Source organism: Zea mays, chromosome 5, assembly GCF_902167145.1.
Source record: "Zea mays cultivar B73 chromosome 5, Zm-B73-REFERENCE-NAM-5.0, whole genome shotgun sequence".
Classification (NCBI taxonomy): domain Eukaryota; kingdom Viridiplantae; phylum Streptophyta; class Magnoliopsida; order Poales; family Poaceae; genus Zea; species Zea mays.
Window position 1 is genome coordinate 220,897,676 of NC_050100.1, and position 18,221 is coordinate 220,915,896.

An 18,221-nucleotide genomic window follows, 5' to 3' on the forward strand; every position below is an offset into this window, starting at 1 on the left:
ATGCATGTGTCGTGCATGACAGAGCGTCATCTTCTGCGAGCCGTGATATATATAAACATGTACGCTGCCGCAAAGTGCCAAACAAGAAAAACGTAGCCCATCTTATCCGGCGTACGACAAAAGGAGCCGAGCAGAGCACGCCCCGCATTAGTCCACGAGATTAGATTAGTCCTTGTTAACTCCCATCCCCTATCGCCGTGTCGATCGTTAAGGGAGTAGAGACTTTTAGGAGGCATTTAAATGCACTATAGATAATAGTTAGTAGCAAAATTAGGTGATATGTTTAAACAAACTAGCTAATAGTTCAGCTATTAGCTATTTTTAGTAAATTAGTTAATAGTTGAGTAGTTATTTGTTAGCTATCTAATTCTACCGATAATGTTTAGTCAACTGACTATTACTTCTCGTGCATTTAAACATCCTCTTATTCAACGCCACATGACACTTACGGGCACCTATGGGATGTACGACAAAAATGACAAAGTGCTCGACCGTTTTTTTTTTGTATCATGCAAGGCCTAGCTATAATTAATTCCAATTTCCCACACACATATATATATACCCTGCTCAGGAATATATTCTTCGCTATGCTTGGTTCTCCGTATTTCCGTTACATACATATACATTGATACGTATGGTTCTGATTCTTCTCCTTTAGAGCACAGCACCGACGTTTGTCTGCGCTCTTTTGCATTATTGCGAGTACCTTTGGCCTCTCTGCCAATTCTTCGCGCGCAGAATATGTGGAGCATATATGTGATAACGTTGAGCTAGGCGCTGACCTACAATGACTTGCGAAAAGCCTTTTTCGAAGTACTTTTCAGTCTTAGTTAGATGTGGTGTTTGAATGCACTAAGGGCTAGTTTGACAACCATATTTTTTCTATAGGATTTTTAATTTCCCAATGGAAAATTAACTAATTTTTCATAGAAAAATGAAAAACTCTTGTGCAAATGTGGTTTCCAAAATAGCCCTAAAATTAAAAATTAGTTAACTGAAAAATTGCTAATGATATAAGGTACTGTTTGATTCACGAAATGTAACGTAAGTGGTGATTATAATAGTTTATACTCGAGTACCAGCGGTAACAAGTTTGAATAAATTATTATTATTTTTTAGTGTGATATCTGATTACGATTAGAGTTAAACAAACATTATTTAACGTCATCAGTTATTCATTAACGTTACAAATATATGAACCAAACAACACCTAAGTCGTTTACATGGGTTGACATATCGTTTGTACGCTCTCGTTATCATCGCTGGGCATATTTGGAATCATTTTGGGTGAGTGGTTATGGGGGTATATTTCAAGCACATCTTATGGTATCCTTGACTTGAGCGCCATCCTACAGCGACTTATGTCACATTCTGTTTAGATACTAGTATATATCTTTAATTATAACCCGATAAACATGGGAAGTAATCTTCCAGTCTGTTTTGCATGTCACAATTTTGTCTTTTTTTGGCTGGACTAGCCGTCGATTCTGTTGAAGGCGTGCTTTTATTATTAATGACAACTTACTTAACTTTACAATTTTTTTTATCACATACTCCTTCCATTCGAAGTTCAAAATTTTGTACCAAAAAAATACAGGGTCATCCAAAACAATTAATCAATAACTGGTTAATTGCCCGTGCATCGCTACGGTTTCTATACATCATATACGATTTATTTACACAATATGATCCAACTAATCCGCAACCGGGTTCGGACATCTGATAGGCTCGTAGCACGTGGATGGTCGCATAGTTCTTCTTGTTCGCTCTGCAGGCGGCACCCAGAGACAACTCATCACATTATTGTTGGTTGCCGCTACTCGAGGATAATTCGGGACGCCCTAGCATCTCGGCTCTCCATCGGCCCTTTATCTCCAACTACCTGGATGGACTCCATTTCGATCAAGCAGTGGTGGTTTATGGTCGGCTCATCCGCTGTGTCTAAAAGGGGACACACTTCCTGCTTCTTATGGTGGTCTAGCAAATTTGGTTGGAAAGGCCGCACTTCCCAAAGGCGAGAGAGGTAAATGGCTGACCTGCTAGCAGCAATTAAGGCGGAGGCAAGGCTGTGGGGTGTCGCAGGTGCTAAGCACCTTTTTGCGCTTTTACATCTGGTGTAATCATGTAATCTTTTTTACTCTTCCTATGGTGCCTCTTGGACATTGCTTGTCCCGCTTCTTTATTAATATAAACGTGCACAATCTCGTGCCATATGTTAAAAAAAAATCCAACATGAATTGTAGTGGTTACGAGCATTTTGTTTCTCTAGACACTACAGTTCGAATCCTAGCATCGCACGCGTGGGGAGGGACTGCCAAAAGGTGTAAGTAATTAAGGAAAATAGCAATTGAGCCACTCCATGAAGAACAAGAAAGTCCTTTTTGCTAGACTCTTTATTTTGTCTAAAATCTGCATAGATACTTTGTATTTCAAGAGAAAAAGAGTATATAACAGATAATGTACGTCTAAAATAGTTATTGGTAACAAATATCATGTCCTAATGAAACCAAACATGTCGATCTGCTAGGTGATCTTAAGCTAACAGATGATAAACAATGGTTCAAAACCATCATAAGTCTCAGTTCGAATTTTTATTTTCACGATTGCGTCATGTATGTGACTACACATAAATCAGAGCGTTGAAGCGTAGGCATGTTCGGTTTTAGGGAACGATCACCCGGAACAATTTCTAACAGGATTGTTTGCCCAATTTATATAAGTTTCAATCAGCTGGAATGATTTTGGGGGAAAATTCAGGCACAAACGAACATGCTCTAAGTGAATTTTGTCTACCACTTCTTAGGGCATGTTTGGAACCAGTTAAAAAAACTGATTTATGAAATTGATGTGGTTTCAAACATCTTTACTATATTAAAGCACCAGTTTCAACGGTCGCCCCGCGTCATTTTTTTTTTATAAATAACCCCTTGTATTTCTTCAAAATCAAACCACGGTCTCAGATTATATCTCATCTCTATCATATTTGTTCGCACAACAACGTTTCTTGTAGTTGTCGCTCTAGCAACAAACCCCGTCCATCTTGCAACAATCTCTGTCTGCTTCTTCCGCCGTTGCACATTGAATTTTAAGTGAAACAAACTATGCAATTGGAAATAAGTACAAGGCTCTATAAAAGAAAAATGTTTTTATTGTTTGATATGATACTTTAAATACAAGAGCAAGTATGTATTTCAGTAAGCAAGCATTAGAGGATAAACTTGTTGTATTTGGTATTTCAGGAATGATCTTGTTGACGTACTTGTGCTTTTCTATGCCTTACCAGTTCAATATCTGGTATATGAACAATATGATCACTTTGACATTAAATTCATTTATTATGGTATTTTTATCTGGTATATGAACAACATGTTCAATATCTGGTACATAAACAGTATGTTCACTTTGACTTTAAATTCATTTATTATGAATCTCAAGTGTCGCTTAGTCACCCAATCAATATCCAAATATGGTTAGGTACCGTCGCAACGCACGAGGATTAGGCTAGTACAAGTTTATGTCTGAGTTTATAGAAACTAGGTTTCTAGTTTTTAAAAACTAAGAAGCTATCCTCTCTTAACTAAAATTAGTTTATGAAAACTGAGATGGTTCCAAACACCATCTAGAAACTAAAGATATAAACTGGATTTTTAAAAACTTAGTTGCATCCAGAAAGAGTCACTAGTTGTCGGGGACCATAATTAGGGGTACCCTCAAGACGCCTAATTCTCAGCTGGTAACCCCCATCAGCATAAAGCTGCAAAGGCCTGATGGGTACGATTAAGTCAGGGATCGGTCCACACGAGTGACTCGATCACGCTTCACCCGAGCCTAGCCTCGGCCAAGGGCAGCCGACCTCGAGAGACTTCCGTCTCGCCCGAGGCCCCCCTTTTTACGGCGGACACATCACCGGCTCGCCCGAGACCTTGGCTTCGCTCCGAAGCAACCCTGACTAAATCGCCACACCGACTGACCAAGTTGCAGGAGCATTTAATGCAAAGGTGGCCTGACACCTTTATCCTGACGCGCCCCCCCCCCAGTAGAGCCGAAGTGACCGCCGTCACTCCATCGCTCCACTGACCAGTCTGACAGAAGGACAGCGCCGCCTGCGCCACTCCGACTGCAGTGCCACTTGACAGAGTAAGTCTGACAGGCAGTCGGGCCCTGCCAAAGGCGCCATGGGAAACTCCGCTCCGCCCGACCCCAGGGCTCGGACTCGGGCTAAGACCCGGAAGACGGCGAACTCCGCTCCGCCCGACCCCAGGGCTCGGACTCGGGCTAAGACCCGGAAGACGGCGAACTCCGCTCCGCCCGACCCCAGGGCTCGGACTCGGGCTAAGACCAGGAAGACGGCGAACTCCGCTCCGCCCGACCCCAGGGCTCGGACTCGGGCTAAGACCCGGAAGACGGCGAACTCCGCTCCGCCCGACCCCAGGGCTCGGACTCGGGCTAGGACCCGGAAGACGGCGAACTCCGCTCCGCCCGACCCCAGGGCTCGGACTCGGGCTAAGACCCGGAAGACGGTGAATCTCCGCCTCGCCCGACCCCAGGGCTCGGACTCCGCCCTGGCCTCGGCCAAACGATCTCCGCCTCGCCCGACCCCAGGGCTCGGACTCCGCCCTAGCCTCGGCCAAACGATCTCCGCCTCGCCCGACCCGGGGGCTCGAACTCCGCCCTAGCCTCGGCCAAACGATCTCCGCCTCGCCCGACCCGGGGGCTCGGGCTCGGCCTCGGCAACGGAAGGCAGACTCGACCTCGACTTCGGAGGAGCCCCCACGTCGCCCTGCCTAGGGCACAGGTCCGCCACGTCAACAGGAAGCGCCATCACCAACCTACCCCGAGCCGACTTGGGACACGAAGGACAAGACCGGCGTCCCATCTGGCCAGCTCCGCCGGATGGGCAATGATGGCGCCCCCCAAGCTCTGTGACGACGGCGGCTCTTAGCTCTCTTACGGCAGCAGAGCGACGTCAGCAAGGACTCGACCGCTCCAACAGCTGTCCCTCCGCCAGGCTCCGTCGCTCCTCCGACAGCCACGACATCACGCCAGCAAGGTGCCAAGACCTCTCCGGCTGCCACATTGGCATGTACCCAGGGCACTAGCTCTCTCTCTCTCCGCTAGACACGTAGCACTCTGCTACCCCCCGTTGTACACCTGGATCCTCTCCTTACGACTATAAAAGGAAGGACCAGGGCCTTCTTAGAGAAGGTTGGCCGCGCGGGACCGAGGACGGGACAGGCGCTCTCTTGGGGCCGCTCGCTTCCCTCACCCGCGTGGACGCTTGTAACCCCCTACTGCAAGCGCACCTGACCTGGGCGCGGGACGAACACGAAGGCCGCGGGACTTCCACCTCTCTCACGCTCGACTCCGGCCACCTCGCCTCTCCCCCTTCGCGCTCGCCCACGCGCTCGACCCATCTGGGCTGGGGCACGCAGCACACTCACTCGTCGGCTTAGGGACCCCCTGTCTCGAAACGCCGACAGTTGGCGCGCCAGGTAGGGGCCTGCTGCGTGCTGACGAACAGCTCCCCGTCAAGCTCCAGATGGGCAGTCTCCAGCAACCTCTCCGGCCCGGGGCGGTGCTTCGCTTCGGGACCCTTGAGTTCATGTCCTTCGACGGCAGCTACGACATGATACTTCTTCCACCGCCGCGCGACGACGACAATGGCGGCCGACAGCCCGCCCGCCGGCGGCGGAATCGACGACATCTTCCCCGCGTGGTGGAAGAGCTACATTCGAGCTCGCTCCGTTCTCTCCCCCGCCAACGGAGGAGGAGGCGGGGCCGTCAAGGCCAGGCGGGAGGCCGCGCTTCGTTGGCCGTCGAGCGAATCGACGCCCCCGACGCCCCGACGGAAGGCACGCCGGACGTCGACCTCGCGTTCAAGATGGAGACAAGCGCCGTCCCCCCGCGACACGCCGACCCCGAACAAGAAGACGACGCCAGCGCGCTCGCGGAAAGCCTGCAGGACGTCGCCCTCGTACCTGAGATGACGGTGCAACCAGTCCCCGATGTGACTACGTCGCTCCTCGTCGACCAAAAGGTACCAACTAACTCCCATCTTGCGTCATTTCGACTCGGCCTCAACCCGCCAAACGATCTCGTTTTGGCGGGCGCTCTCATTGAGGCGAGTGCAACCCCACTGGGGTTTCGTATGCGGTCGCCTTGGGACCGGCTGACGGATGTCTCGACCTACGGGCCCTCTGGGTCCGAGGAAGATGACGATCCCAGCATCTGTTGGGATTTCTCCGGACTGGCAACCCCAGTGCCGTGCGAGACTTCATGACCGCATGTGACTACTTGAGAGCACCTAGAGGGGGGGTGAATAGGTGATCCTGTAAAACTTAAACTTATAGCCACAAAAACTTGTTAAGTGTTAGCACAGTTATTGCCAAGTGGCTAGAGAGGAGTCTCAACAAAACACAATACCACAAGAGATCAAACACAGAGAGGACACAGTGGTTTATCCCGTGGTTCGGCCAAGACCAACGCTTGCCTACTCCACGTTGTGGCGTCCCAACGGACGAGGGTTGCAATCAACCCCTCTCAAGCGGTCCAAAGACCCACTTGAATACCACGGTGTTTTGCTTGCTTTTTCTCAATCCCGTTTGCGAGGAATCTCCACAACTTGGAGCCTCTCGCCCTTACAATTGAAGTTCACAAATAAACACAGAGCAAGGGGGAATGAGCAACGCACACAAGACTTCAAAAGATCAGAGCAACACGCACACAAGCAGCAACAAGAGCTCGCAACACAACTCCAAGAGTTCACAACTCCACAAGAGCTCTATATGCTATCACAATGAATCGAATGCGTGAGATCAATGTCTTGGTGCTTAGTAAGGTTGTAGGAATGCTTGGTGTTCTCCTCCATGCGCCTAGGGGTCCCTTTTATAGCCCCAAGGCAGCTAGGAGCCGTTGAGAACAAATCTGGAAGGCCATCCTTGCCTTCTGTCGTCGGGCGCACCGGACAGTCCGGTGCACACCGGACACTGTCCGGTGCCCGATTTCTTTCCTTAAGTGACGCAGCCGACCGTTGCCAACCGTTGCAGATCTGGCGCACCGGACAGTCCGGTGCACACCGGACAGTCCGGTGCCTCCTTCCGACCGTTGGCCAGACCACGTGTCGCGCGCAGATCGCGCGGCCGACCGTTGGCCCGGCCGACCGTTGGCTCACCGGACAGTCCGGTGCACACCGGACAGTCCGGTGAATTTTAGCCGTACGCCGTCAGCAAATTCCCGAGAGCGGCCTCTTCGGCCGAGGCAGCCTGGCGCACCGGACACTGTCCGGTGCACCACCGGACAGTCCGGTGCCCCAGACCGAACCAGCCCCTTGGCTGTACACAGCCAACTTTCTTCTTCTCTTCTTCTTCCTGTTTCTAATACTTAGACAAGTATATTAGTACACAAAACCAATGTACTAAGACTTAGAAACATACCTTTGCTCTAGATTTGCACTTTGTTCATCCATGGGCATTGATTCACATTTAAGCACTTGTGTTGACACTCAATCACCAAAATACTTAGAAATGGCCCAAGGGCACATTTCCCTTTCACTACTGCCTCTCCGACTGTTCCGACGGAAACCGCAGCCTTGGCGACGAGAGCTGCGGCCCAAGCCGCGAATGTTTCCACATCGAGCTGGGGGATCCCTCCGAAGGCAACCATCTCGGCATGCCGGGGGACGGTGATCTTCCTAGGCCGGTGCCTCGCGCCGACACCCCACGGGAGCTAGCTGTGGTCCCCGCTCCGGCGGGGGGTTACGACCCACAACTCGAGCAAGTCCGCGAGGCGCAGGTCAGGCTCAACGAGGGAACAGGAGCGCTTGAGCCGATCCGTCGGGACGTCGGACAGGCATGGGCGGGCCAACCCTTGGCCGGAGAAATACGTCACCTGCCCCAAGGTCTCCAGCACCGCGTCGCCAACGATGTCAGGGTCAGGCCGCCGCCCGCATCCAGCGGGGTTGGTCAGAACCTGGCAGCCGCAGCGATGCTCCTCCGCGCGATGCCGGAGCCATCAACCACCGAGGGTCGGCGAATCCAGGGAGAGCTCAAGAATCCCCTGGAAGGCGCTGCGGCCCGACGGGCCGAGAGCACTGCCTCCCGAAGGCAAGGATACCCCTCGGAACCTCACGCCGCGACTTCCCGATTCATGCGGGAAGCCTCGGTCTACACCGGGCGCACGCGCAACACCGCGCCTGTGGCCCCAGGCCACCTCGGCAACGAGCACCATCGACGCGACCGTCGGGCTCACCTCGACGAAAGGGTGCGCCGAGGCTACCACCCCAGGCGTGGGGGGCGCTACGACAGCGGGGAGGATCGGAGTCCCTCGCCCGAACCACCCGGTCCGCAGGCCTTCAGTCGGGCCATCCGACGAGCGCCATTCCCGACCCGGTTCCGACCCCCGACTACTATCACGAAGTACCCGGGGGAAACGAGACCGGAACTGTGGCTCGCGGACTACCGCCTTGCCTGCCAACTGGGTGGGACGGACGACGACAACCTCATCATCCGTAACCTCCCCCTGTTCCTCTCCGACACTGCTCGCGCCTGGTTGGAGCACCTGCCTCCGGGGCAGATCTCCAACTGGGACGACTTGGTCCAGGCCTTCGCTGGCAATTTCCAGGGCACATACGTGCGCCCCGGGAATTCCTGGGAACTTCGAAGCTGCCGGCAACAGCCGGGGGAGTCGCTCCGGGACTACATCCGGCGATTCTCGAAGCAGCGCACCGAGCTGCCCAACATCACCGACTCAGATGTCATCAGCGCGTTCCTCGCCGGCACCACTTGCCGCGACCTGGTGAGCAAGCTGGGTCGCAAGACCCCCACCAGGGCGAGCGAGCTGATGGACATCGCCACCAAGTTCGCCTCTGGCCAGGAGGCGGTCGAGGCTATCTTCCGAAAGGACAAGCAGCCCCAGGGCCGCCCATCGGAAGAGGCTCCCGAGGCGTCTGCTCCGCGCGGCGCCAAGAAGAAAGGCAAGAAGAAGTCGCAATCGAAACGCGACGCTGCTGACGCGGACCTTGTCGCCGCCGCCGAGTACAAGAACCCTCGGAAGCCCCCCGGAGGTGCAAACCTCTTCGACAAGATGCTCAAGGAGCCGTGCCCTTACCATCAGGGGCCCGTCAAGCACACCCTCGAGGAGTGCGTTATGCTTCGGCGTCACTTCCACAGGGCCGGGCCACCCGCCGAGGGTGGCAGGACCCGCGACGACGACAAGAACGAAGATCACCAAGCAGGAGAGTTCCCCGAGGTCCGCGACTGCTTCATGATCTATGGAGGGCATGCGGCGAATGCCTCGGCTCGGCATCGCAAGCAAGAGCGTCGGGAGGTCTGCTCGGTGAAGGTGGCGACGCCAGTCTACCTAGACTGGTCCGACAAGCCCATCACCTTCGACCAGGCCGACCACCCCGACCATGTGCCGAGCCCGGGGAAATACCCGCTCGTCGTCGACCCCGTTGTCGGCAATGTCAGGCTCACCAAGGTCCTGATGGATGGGGGCAGCTGCCTCAACATCATCTACGCCGAGACCCTCAAGCTCCTGCGCGTCGATCTATCCTCCATCCGAGCAGGCGCTGCGCCCTTCCACGGGATCATCCCTGGGAAGCGCGTCCAGCCCCTCGGGCGACTCGACCTCCCCGTCTGCTTCGGGACGCCCTCCAACTTCCGAAGGGAGACCCTGACGTTCGAGGTGGTCGGGTTCCGAGGAACCTACCACGCCGTACTAGGGAGGCCATGCTACGCGAAGTTCATGGCCGTCCCCAACTACACCTACCTGAAACTCAAGATGCCGGGCCCCAACGGGGTCATCACCGTCGGCCCCACGTACAAACACGTGTTCGAATGCGACGTGGAGTGCGTGGAGTACGCCGAGGCCCTCGCCGAGTCCGAGGCCCTCATCGCCGACCTGGAGAACCTCTCCAAGGAGGTGCCAGACGTGAAGCGCCATGTCGGCAACTTCGAGCCAGCGGGGACGGTTAAGGCCGTCCCTCTTGACCCCAGTGGCGACGCCACCAAGCAGATCCGGATCGGTTCCGGGCTCGACCCCAAATAGAAAGCAGTGCTCGTCGACTTTCTCCGCGCAAACGCCGACGTCTTTGCGTGGAGTCCCTCGGACATGCCCGGCATACCGAGGGATGTCGCCGAGCACTCGCTGGATATTCGGGCCGGAGCCCGACCCGTCAGGCAGCCTCTGCGCCGATTCGACGAGGAGAAGCGCAGAGTGATTGGCGAAGAGATCCACAAGCTAATGGCAGCAGGGTTCATAAAAGAGGTATTCCATCCCGAATGGCTTGCCAACCCTGTGCTTGTGAGGAAGAAAGGGGGGAAATGGCGGATGTGTGTAGACTACACTGGTCTCAATAAAGCATGTCCGAAGGTTCCCTACCCTCTGCCTCGCATCGATCAAATCGTGGATTCCACCGCTGGGTGCGAAACCCTGTCCTTCCTCGATGCCTACTCAGGGTATCACCAGATCCGGATGAAGGAGTCCGACCAGCTTGCGACTTCCTTCATCACGCCGTTCGGCATGTACTGCTACGTCACCATGCCGTTCGGTTTGAGGAATGCGGGCGCGACGTACCAGCGGTGCATGAACCATGTGTTCGGCGAACACATCGGTCGCACAGTCGAGGCCTACGTCGATGACATCGTAGTCAAGACAAGGAAGGCTTCCGACCTCCTCTCCGACCTTGAAGTGACATTCCGATGTCTCAAGGCGAAAGGAGTCAAGCTCAATCCTGAGAAGTGTGTCTTCGGGGTGCCCCGAGGCATGCTCCTAGGGTTCATCGTCTCCGAGCGAGGCATCGAAGCCAACCCGGAGAAGATCGCGGCCATCACCAGCATGGGACCCATCAAGGACTTAAAAGGTGTACAGAGGGTCATGGGGTGCCTCGCGGCCCTGAGCCGCTTCATCTCGCGCCTCGGCGAAAGAGGTCTGCCTCTGTACCGCCTCTTAAGGAAGGCCGAGTGTTTCGCTTGGACCCCTGAGGCCGAGGAAGCCCTCGGCAACCTGAAGGCGCTCCTTACAAAGGCGTCTGTCTTGGTGCCCCCGGCGGATGGAGAAGCCCTCTTGGTCTACGTCGCCGCGACCACTCAGGTGGTTAGCGCCGCGATCGTGGTCGAGAGGCAAGAGGAAGGGCATGCATTGCCCGTTCAGAGGCCGGTCTACCTCGTCAGCGAAGTGCTGTCCGAGACCAAGATCCGCTACCCACAAGTTCAAAAGCTGCTGTATGCTGTGATCCTGACAAGGCGGAAGCTGCGACACTACTTCGAGTCTCACCCGGTAACTGTGGTGTCATCCTTCCCCCTGGGGTAGATCATCCAGTGCCGAGAAGCCTCGGGCAGGATCGCAAAGTGGGCGGTGGAAATCATGGGTGAAACGATCCCGTTCGCCCCTCGGAAGGCCATCAAGTCCCAGGTGTTGGCGGACTTCGTGGCCGAATGGGTCGACACCCAGTTGCCGACGGCTCTGATCCAACCGGAGCTCTGGACCATGTTTTTCGACGGGTCGCTGATGAAGACAGGAGCCGGCGCGGGCCTGCTCTTCATCTCGCCCCTCGGGAAGCACTTGCGCTACGTGCTGCGCCTCCATTTCCCGGCGTCCAACAATGTGGCCGAGTACGAAGCTCTGGTCAACGGGTTGCGGATCGCCATCGAGCTAGGGGTCAGACGCCTCGACGCCCGCGGTGATTCGCAGCTCGTCATCGACCAAGTTATGAAGAACTCCCACTGCCGCGACCCGAAGATGGAGGCCTACTGCGACGAGGTTCGACGCCTGGAAGACAAGTTCTTCGGGCTCGAGCTCAACCACATCGCTCGGCGCTACAACGAGACCGCAGACGAGCTGGCTAAAATAGCCTCGGGGCGAACGACGGTCCCCCCGGACGTCTTCTCCCGGGATCTGCATCAACCCTCTGTCAAGATCGACGACGCGCCCGAGCCCGAGGTACCCTCGGCTCAGCCCGAGGTATCCTCGGCTCAGCCCGAGGCACCCTCGGCACAGCCCGAGGTACCCTCGGCCCCCGAGGGCGAGGCACTGGACGTCGAGGAAGAGCAGAGCGGGGCCACGCCAGATCGAGATTGGCAGGCCCCGTACATGCAGTACCTTCGCCGAGGAGAGCTACCCCCCGACCAAGTCGAGGCTCGGCGGGTAGCGCGGCGCACCAAGTCGTTCGTCTTGCTGGGCGATGAAGAGGAGCTCTACCATCGCAGCCCCTCGGGCATCCTCCAGCGATGCATTTCCATCGCCGAAGGTCGGGAACTGCTGCAAGAAATACACTCGGGGGCTTGCGGCCATCACGCAGCACCCCGAGCCCTTGTCGGGAATGCTTTCCGACAAGGCTTCTACTGGCCAACGGCGGTGGCTGACGCCACTAGAATTGTCCGCACCTGCGAAGGGTGCCAATTCTATGCGAAGCAGACCCACCTGCCCGCTCAGGCTCTGCAGACAATACCCATCACCTGGCCTTTTGCTGTATGGGGTCTGGACCTCGTTGGTCCCTTGCAGAAGGCGCCCGGGGGCTACACGCACCTGCTGGTCGCCATCGACAAATTCTCCAAGTGGATCGAGGTCCGACCTCTGAGCAGCATCAGGTCCGAGCAAGCGGTGGCGTTCTTCACCAACATCATCCATCGCTTCGTGGTCCCGAACTCCATCATCACCGACAACGGTACCCAGTTCACCGGCAAAAAATTCTTGGATTTTTGCGAAGATCACCATATCAGGGTGGACTGGGCCGCCGTGGCTCATCCCATGTCGAATGGGCAAGTAGAGCGTGCCAACGGCATGATTCTACAAGGGCTCAAGCCTCGGATCTACAACGACCTCAACAAGTTCGGCAAGCGGTGGATGAAGGAACTCCCCTCGGTGGTCTGGAGCCTAAGGACGACGCCGAGTCGTGCCACGGGTTTCACGCCGTTTTTCCTGGTCTACGGGGCTGAAGCTATTTTGCCCACTGACCTGGAATACGGCTCCCCGAGGACGAGGGCCTACACCGATCAAAGCAACCAAGCTAGCCGAGAAGAATCGCTGGACCAGCTGGAGGAGGCTCGGGACAGGGCCTTACTACACTCGGCGCGGTACCAGCAGTCCCTGCGACGCTACCACGCCCGAGGGGTCCGGTCCCGAGACCTCCAGGTGGGCGATCTAGTGCTTCGGCTGCGGCAAGACGCCCGAGGGAGGCACAAGCTCACGCCCCCCTGGGAAGGGCCATTCGTCATCGCCAAAGTTCTGAAGCCCGGAACGTACAAGCTGGCCAACAATCAAGGCGAGATCTACGGCAACGCTTGGAACATCAAACAGCTTCGTCGCTTCTACCCTTAAGATGTTTTCAAGTTGTCCATATACCTCGCACCTGCGCAAAGTTTAGTCGTCAAGGAAGGGTCGGCCTAGCCTCGGCAAAACCCGACCCTCCCTCGGGGGCTAAAAGGGGGGAGACCCCCTCTGCGTCGAATTTTTCCTCGAAAAAGGATCTCTTTTTAGCAGGATTTCTTTCGTGCCTCTTGACTACTTCGGAAAGCGGATCCTGGAAACGACGGAGTACACGTAAGCAGCCAAGGCTGACCGAGCCGAGGGACTCCTACGCCTCTGGGATACGGATACCTCACTCATCACCTTCTGCGATAAGTAACTCGCGCTCGGATAAAGCGACTCCGTGGGCCGAACAAGTCTTCACGTTCGGAAGCTCTCCTGCCGAAGCAGTCCTTCAAGCTTTCTCGACTAAGTCGGGGACAGGGCCTCATGGACGGGTGAAAGTACGCGTAAACGGCAAGGCCGACTGAGCCGAGGGATTCCCACGCCTCTGGGATACGGATACCTCACTCGTCCCTTCCGCGAGAAGCAACTCTCGCTCGCACAAACATCCCTATTACCGACAGGAAGTCCAGATGCTCAAAACGAGAGGAAAAAAGACGCAGCTTCGCAAGCACGGCGAGGATGTGTTTTCTGGCCTCGGCGGCCGCAGAAGGCACACGCTACAAGACGATCTGATCCTGCAGGCTCGGGTCTTCACGCTGAAGGGAGCCGTAGCACCCTCGGCATCGACGGCGTCTTCAGCAAAGTCCAACCCAGCCTCGGACGGCGACGCGGTCCAGGGACTCCTCCGGGAATCCGGCCCGAGCAGGCGGCTCGGCCGATTACCCCTGGGGCCTCGGCCAGCCGGCTTCCAAGGGCGCCAGCCCGACCCGAGGCCTCGGCTGATCGACTTTGGCGTCGGCTCTGCTGACGGACAACACGGCCAGGCTCCGGCCAACCAGGTTCCCATTCTCGAGCCAACTCCGCCTCTGTTCATACTGATATCGCTACCCCTGGCCTCGGCTCATCGAAGGGCGGCCGAGGGGTCTCTTTAACTAAGCTAGAGGAGCCCCAGACAACAAGGCCGAACGGGCCGAGGGATTCCTACGCCTCCGGGATACGGATACCTCACTCGTCACCTTGACACGGGGCGACTCATGCTTGGCAAAGCGGTTCAGATAATCAACAGGCGAGACTTGGTGCTCAAAAATGAGGAAAAAACACGGCTCCGTGCCGAAATTACATACATGTTCAGGCCCCGACAGCCACAATGAACAAAAAACACTGGCATTCGAGATGCCATTACAAACGGAACTCCGGTTCCCCCTCCGCAGGTACGAACAACCCCACTCCGAGGGGGAAGGCCTGCGGAGCAACGGAAGGCCGACGAACGGCGCACCGTCACCTGCTCCAGCAGGGGCGACGACGACGACTTCTGCTCCGGGGGGCCAAGCAGCGGCAACGCTGACCTCAGGCTAGATGCCGCTGCCAGGAGGCCCCCGCCCATGCCAAAACTCGTAAGGCAAGGACGGGCAGAAGGCCGTAGAGTTGAAGGTCAGTCCGTGGCCGGCCCCGGCTATCTCGCCGGCAGCAGAACCTCTTCAAGCTGCCATGGCGGATGCCGGCACCGCGAGTGGCTCCGAAGCCACTCGCGCCCGAAAGCCTGGCACGCTGCAGCTGCCAGCGCCACGGACGACGGCCGCCCTTCCCTCCGATCACTGAGTGAAGGAGCGGGCCGCCGCCCACGCGGGGGCCGACCTCAACTCGGCGCACTCCCCTCCCCAGCCCTGGTGATGAAAATCCTTGAGGCTGAGGGAGGGGCAGAGGCCGCAGCCCGGCTCGCTTTCCCCCACCATCAAGCCGGAGGTCATCATCTCGGGTGACCGCCGGTGGAGGGGAGCAGCCGGGCTGCATGATGAAAATCCTTGAAGCCGAACGATGGCTGAGAGGTACCAACTCCCATGGAGTTGCGTCCCTCCAACAAGGAGGCGGAAAGGCGGCGGATACCCCCCATCCGGGGGCTTGGAAGATGGAAAGACACGACGCATAAGGGAGGAAGAAGACATGGTTGCCTTCTGAAAGGAGTCTCCCTCCTTTTAAAGGCAACTCTCCCTACGTGCGCCCCCAGACGCCGCGGGCTAAGTCTTCTACAACACGCTCCAAGGCCCCCCCTGCGACTCGGGGGCTGGGTCCCGCATGTCATGCAAACCGGCTCAGGGCAGAAGAAGCCAAACCGCCGCGCGTGGTGCGCACGACCGCCCAGCGGTTACAAGCGACCCCCACTTTTGCCCAGACCAACGGGCGGAAGGGGCGGGCAGCCATGCAGGCGGCATGCAACCGCGCCAGGTGGATGCGCTTCTCCGACTTCTGACACGCCAGCTTGGAAGCCCAGACCCACGCGTCAAGCAATCGGCGCGCCAGCAACCGCACCGCCACTCGTGCCACCGTCGCGCCTCTCCGGTTGCGGAGCCTATGCCGCGACTCGAGGCGACCCAGCGGCGCCAGCCTGGCGCGTCGGTCAAAGCGACCGAGAGTGGGCCGGCAGTAATGGCGGTGGCAGGCGGGCGGGCGCAGCAGTCACGTCGTCAGCCAGGCTCACGTCTCATCTTGGGACAACAAGAGAGCCTCCTCTCACGGCGTGAAGACGGTGCACCCGTGACCCGTTCCTCGAACGGATCGCGCACGCGCAACGGCCGCCCCGCCAACTACACGCCCCGTCGCATTAACTCCGCGGCGGGACACGCGGCGCCTCTGGCGGGAGAAGCGCGCGACGCTTCGCCTTCGCCGTGATAACCGCGTCAAAAAGAGGTACGCCACGTCGTTCAATTTCGTATCCTTTTCCTTTTTCCTCTTTCTCTATCTCTTGCAACAGGGACCGGGAAAGGGGGATACCCCGAAAAGGACCCTTCTCCGTGAAGGAACCGGGCTCCGAGCCCCCCCTACTGATCAGGGGTTCGAAGACTGGCCCTCCGAAGGGTTCAACAGTCGCCTCAGATCGCGTGGGCCCGACACCCACTACTGGTCAGGGGTTCGAAGGCCAGCCCCCCGAAGGGTTCCATGGCCGCCTCAGGCTACTCGGGCTCCGCGCCCATTACTGATCAGGGGTTCGAAGGCTGGCCCCCGAAGGGTTCACAGTCGCCTCAGACACCGAGCGAGGGATGGCCAGGGGTACGTTCGATACATAACCGAGGCTCGGGCTGCGCTCCCGAGGTACCCTAGGACATTTCCGAGACCAGCGGGAACGATCTTGTAACGGAGTCCCATCGGAGGGAGGCATCGAGCCCTCGGACCCCGTCGCCAGGGGACCGGGTCTGGCAAATCACCCGCAGGTACTTTTGGGCGTGCCTCTGGGCCCCTAGCCGACCCCCAACGAACGGGGCACGGACGTCCACTCGGATTACCCGCTTGCAGCTCACCGGAGACACCATGTTCGGTGCCCATCGAGGGTAACATGGCGCACTCCCCCCCTCCTCCTTGCGGAAAGGCGACGTAGGGGCGTATGTAAAAAGCCGAGTCTGTCCCTGATCGTCCTCTCGCCCTGTGCAGAGGCTCGGGGGCTGCTCTCGCAAAAACCGGCTCCGGCCGAACCGTTGACAGCGTCAACATACCAGCCCGAGAGCTTGGGCCCCGACCGTGCACCCGGGCTACGGCCAGTTCGCATGAGGGAACGACCAGACCAGCCGAAGCATTACGCAAGGTATTAAGACCTCGAAGGAGTGTAACCACTCCTCTGAGGCCTCGGGGGCTACACCCGGCGGGTGCGCTCGCGCGCACCCACCGGAACGAAATGCAACCGAGAAAGGCTGGTCCCCTTGCAAAAAAGTGCGACGAAAGCCTCCAAGCGAGTGCTAACACTCCCTTCGAGGCTCGGGGGCTACTGTCGGGGACCATAATTAGGGGTACCCTCAAGACGCCTAATTCTCAGCTGGTAACCCCCATCAGCATAAAGCTGCAAAGGCCTGATGGGTACGATTAAGTCAGGGATCGGTCCACACGAGTGACTCTATCACGCTTCACCCGAGCCTAGCCTCGGCCAAGGGCAGCCGACCTCGAGAGACTTCCGTCTCGCCCGAGGCCCCCCTTTTTACGGCGGACACATCACCGGCTCGCCCGAGACCTTGGCTTCGCTCCGAAGCAACCCTGACTAAATCGCCACACCGACTGACCAAGTTGCAGGAGCATTTAATGCAAAGGTGGCCTGACACCTTTATCCTGACGCGCGCCCCCCCGGCAGAGCCGAAGTGACCGCCGTCACTCCACCGCTCCACTGACCAGTCTGACAGAAGGACAGCGCCGCCTGCGCCACTCCGACTGCAGTGCCACTTGACAGAGTAAGTCTGACAGGCAGTCGGGCCCTGCCAAAGGCGCCATGGGAAACTCCGCTCCGCCCGACCCCAGGGCTCGGACTCGGGCTAAGACCCGGAAGACGGCGAACTCCGCTCCGCCCGACCCCAGGGCTCGGACTCGGGCTAAGACCCGGAAGACGGCGAACTCCGCTCCGCCCGACCCCAGGGCTCGGACTCGGGCTAGGACCCGGAAGACGGCGAACTCCGCTCCGCCCGACCCCAGGGCTCGGACTCGGGCTAAGACCCGGAAGACGGCGAATCTCCGCCTCGCCCGACCCCAGGGCTCGGACTCCGCCCTGGCCTCGGCCAAACGATCTCCGCCTCGCCCGACCCCAGGGCTCGGACTCCGCCCTAGCCTCGGCCAAACGATCTCCGCCTCGCCCGACCCGGGGGCTCGGGCTCGGCCTCGGCAACGGAAGGCAGACTCGACCTCGACTTCGGAGGAGCCCCCACGTCGCCCTGCCTAGGGCACAGGTCCACCACGTCAACAGGAAGCGCCATCACCAACCTACCCCGAGCCGACTTGGGACACGAAGGACAAGACCGGCGTCCCATCTGGCCAGCTCCGCCGGATGGGCAATGATGGCG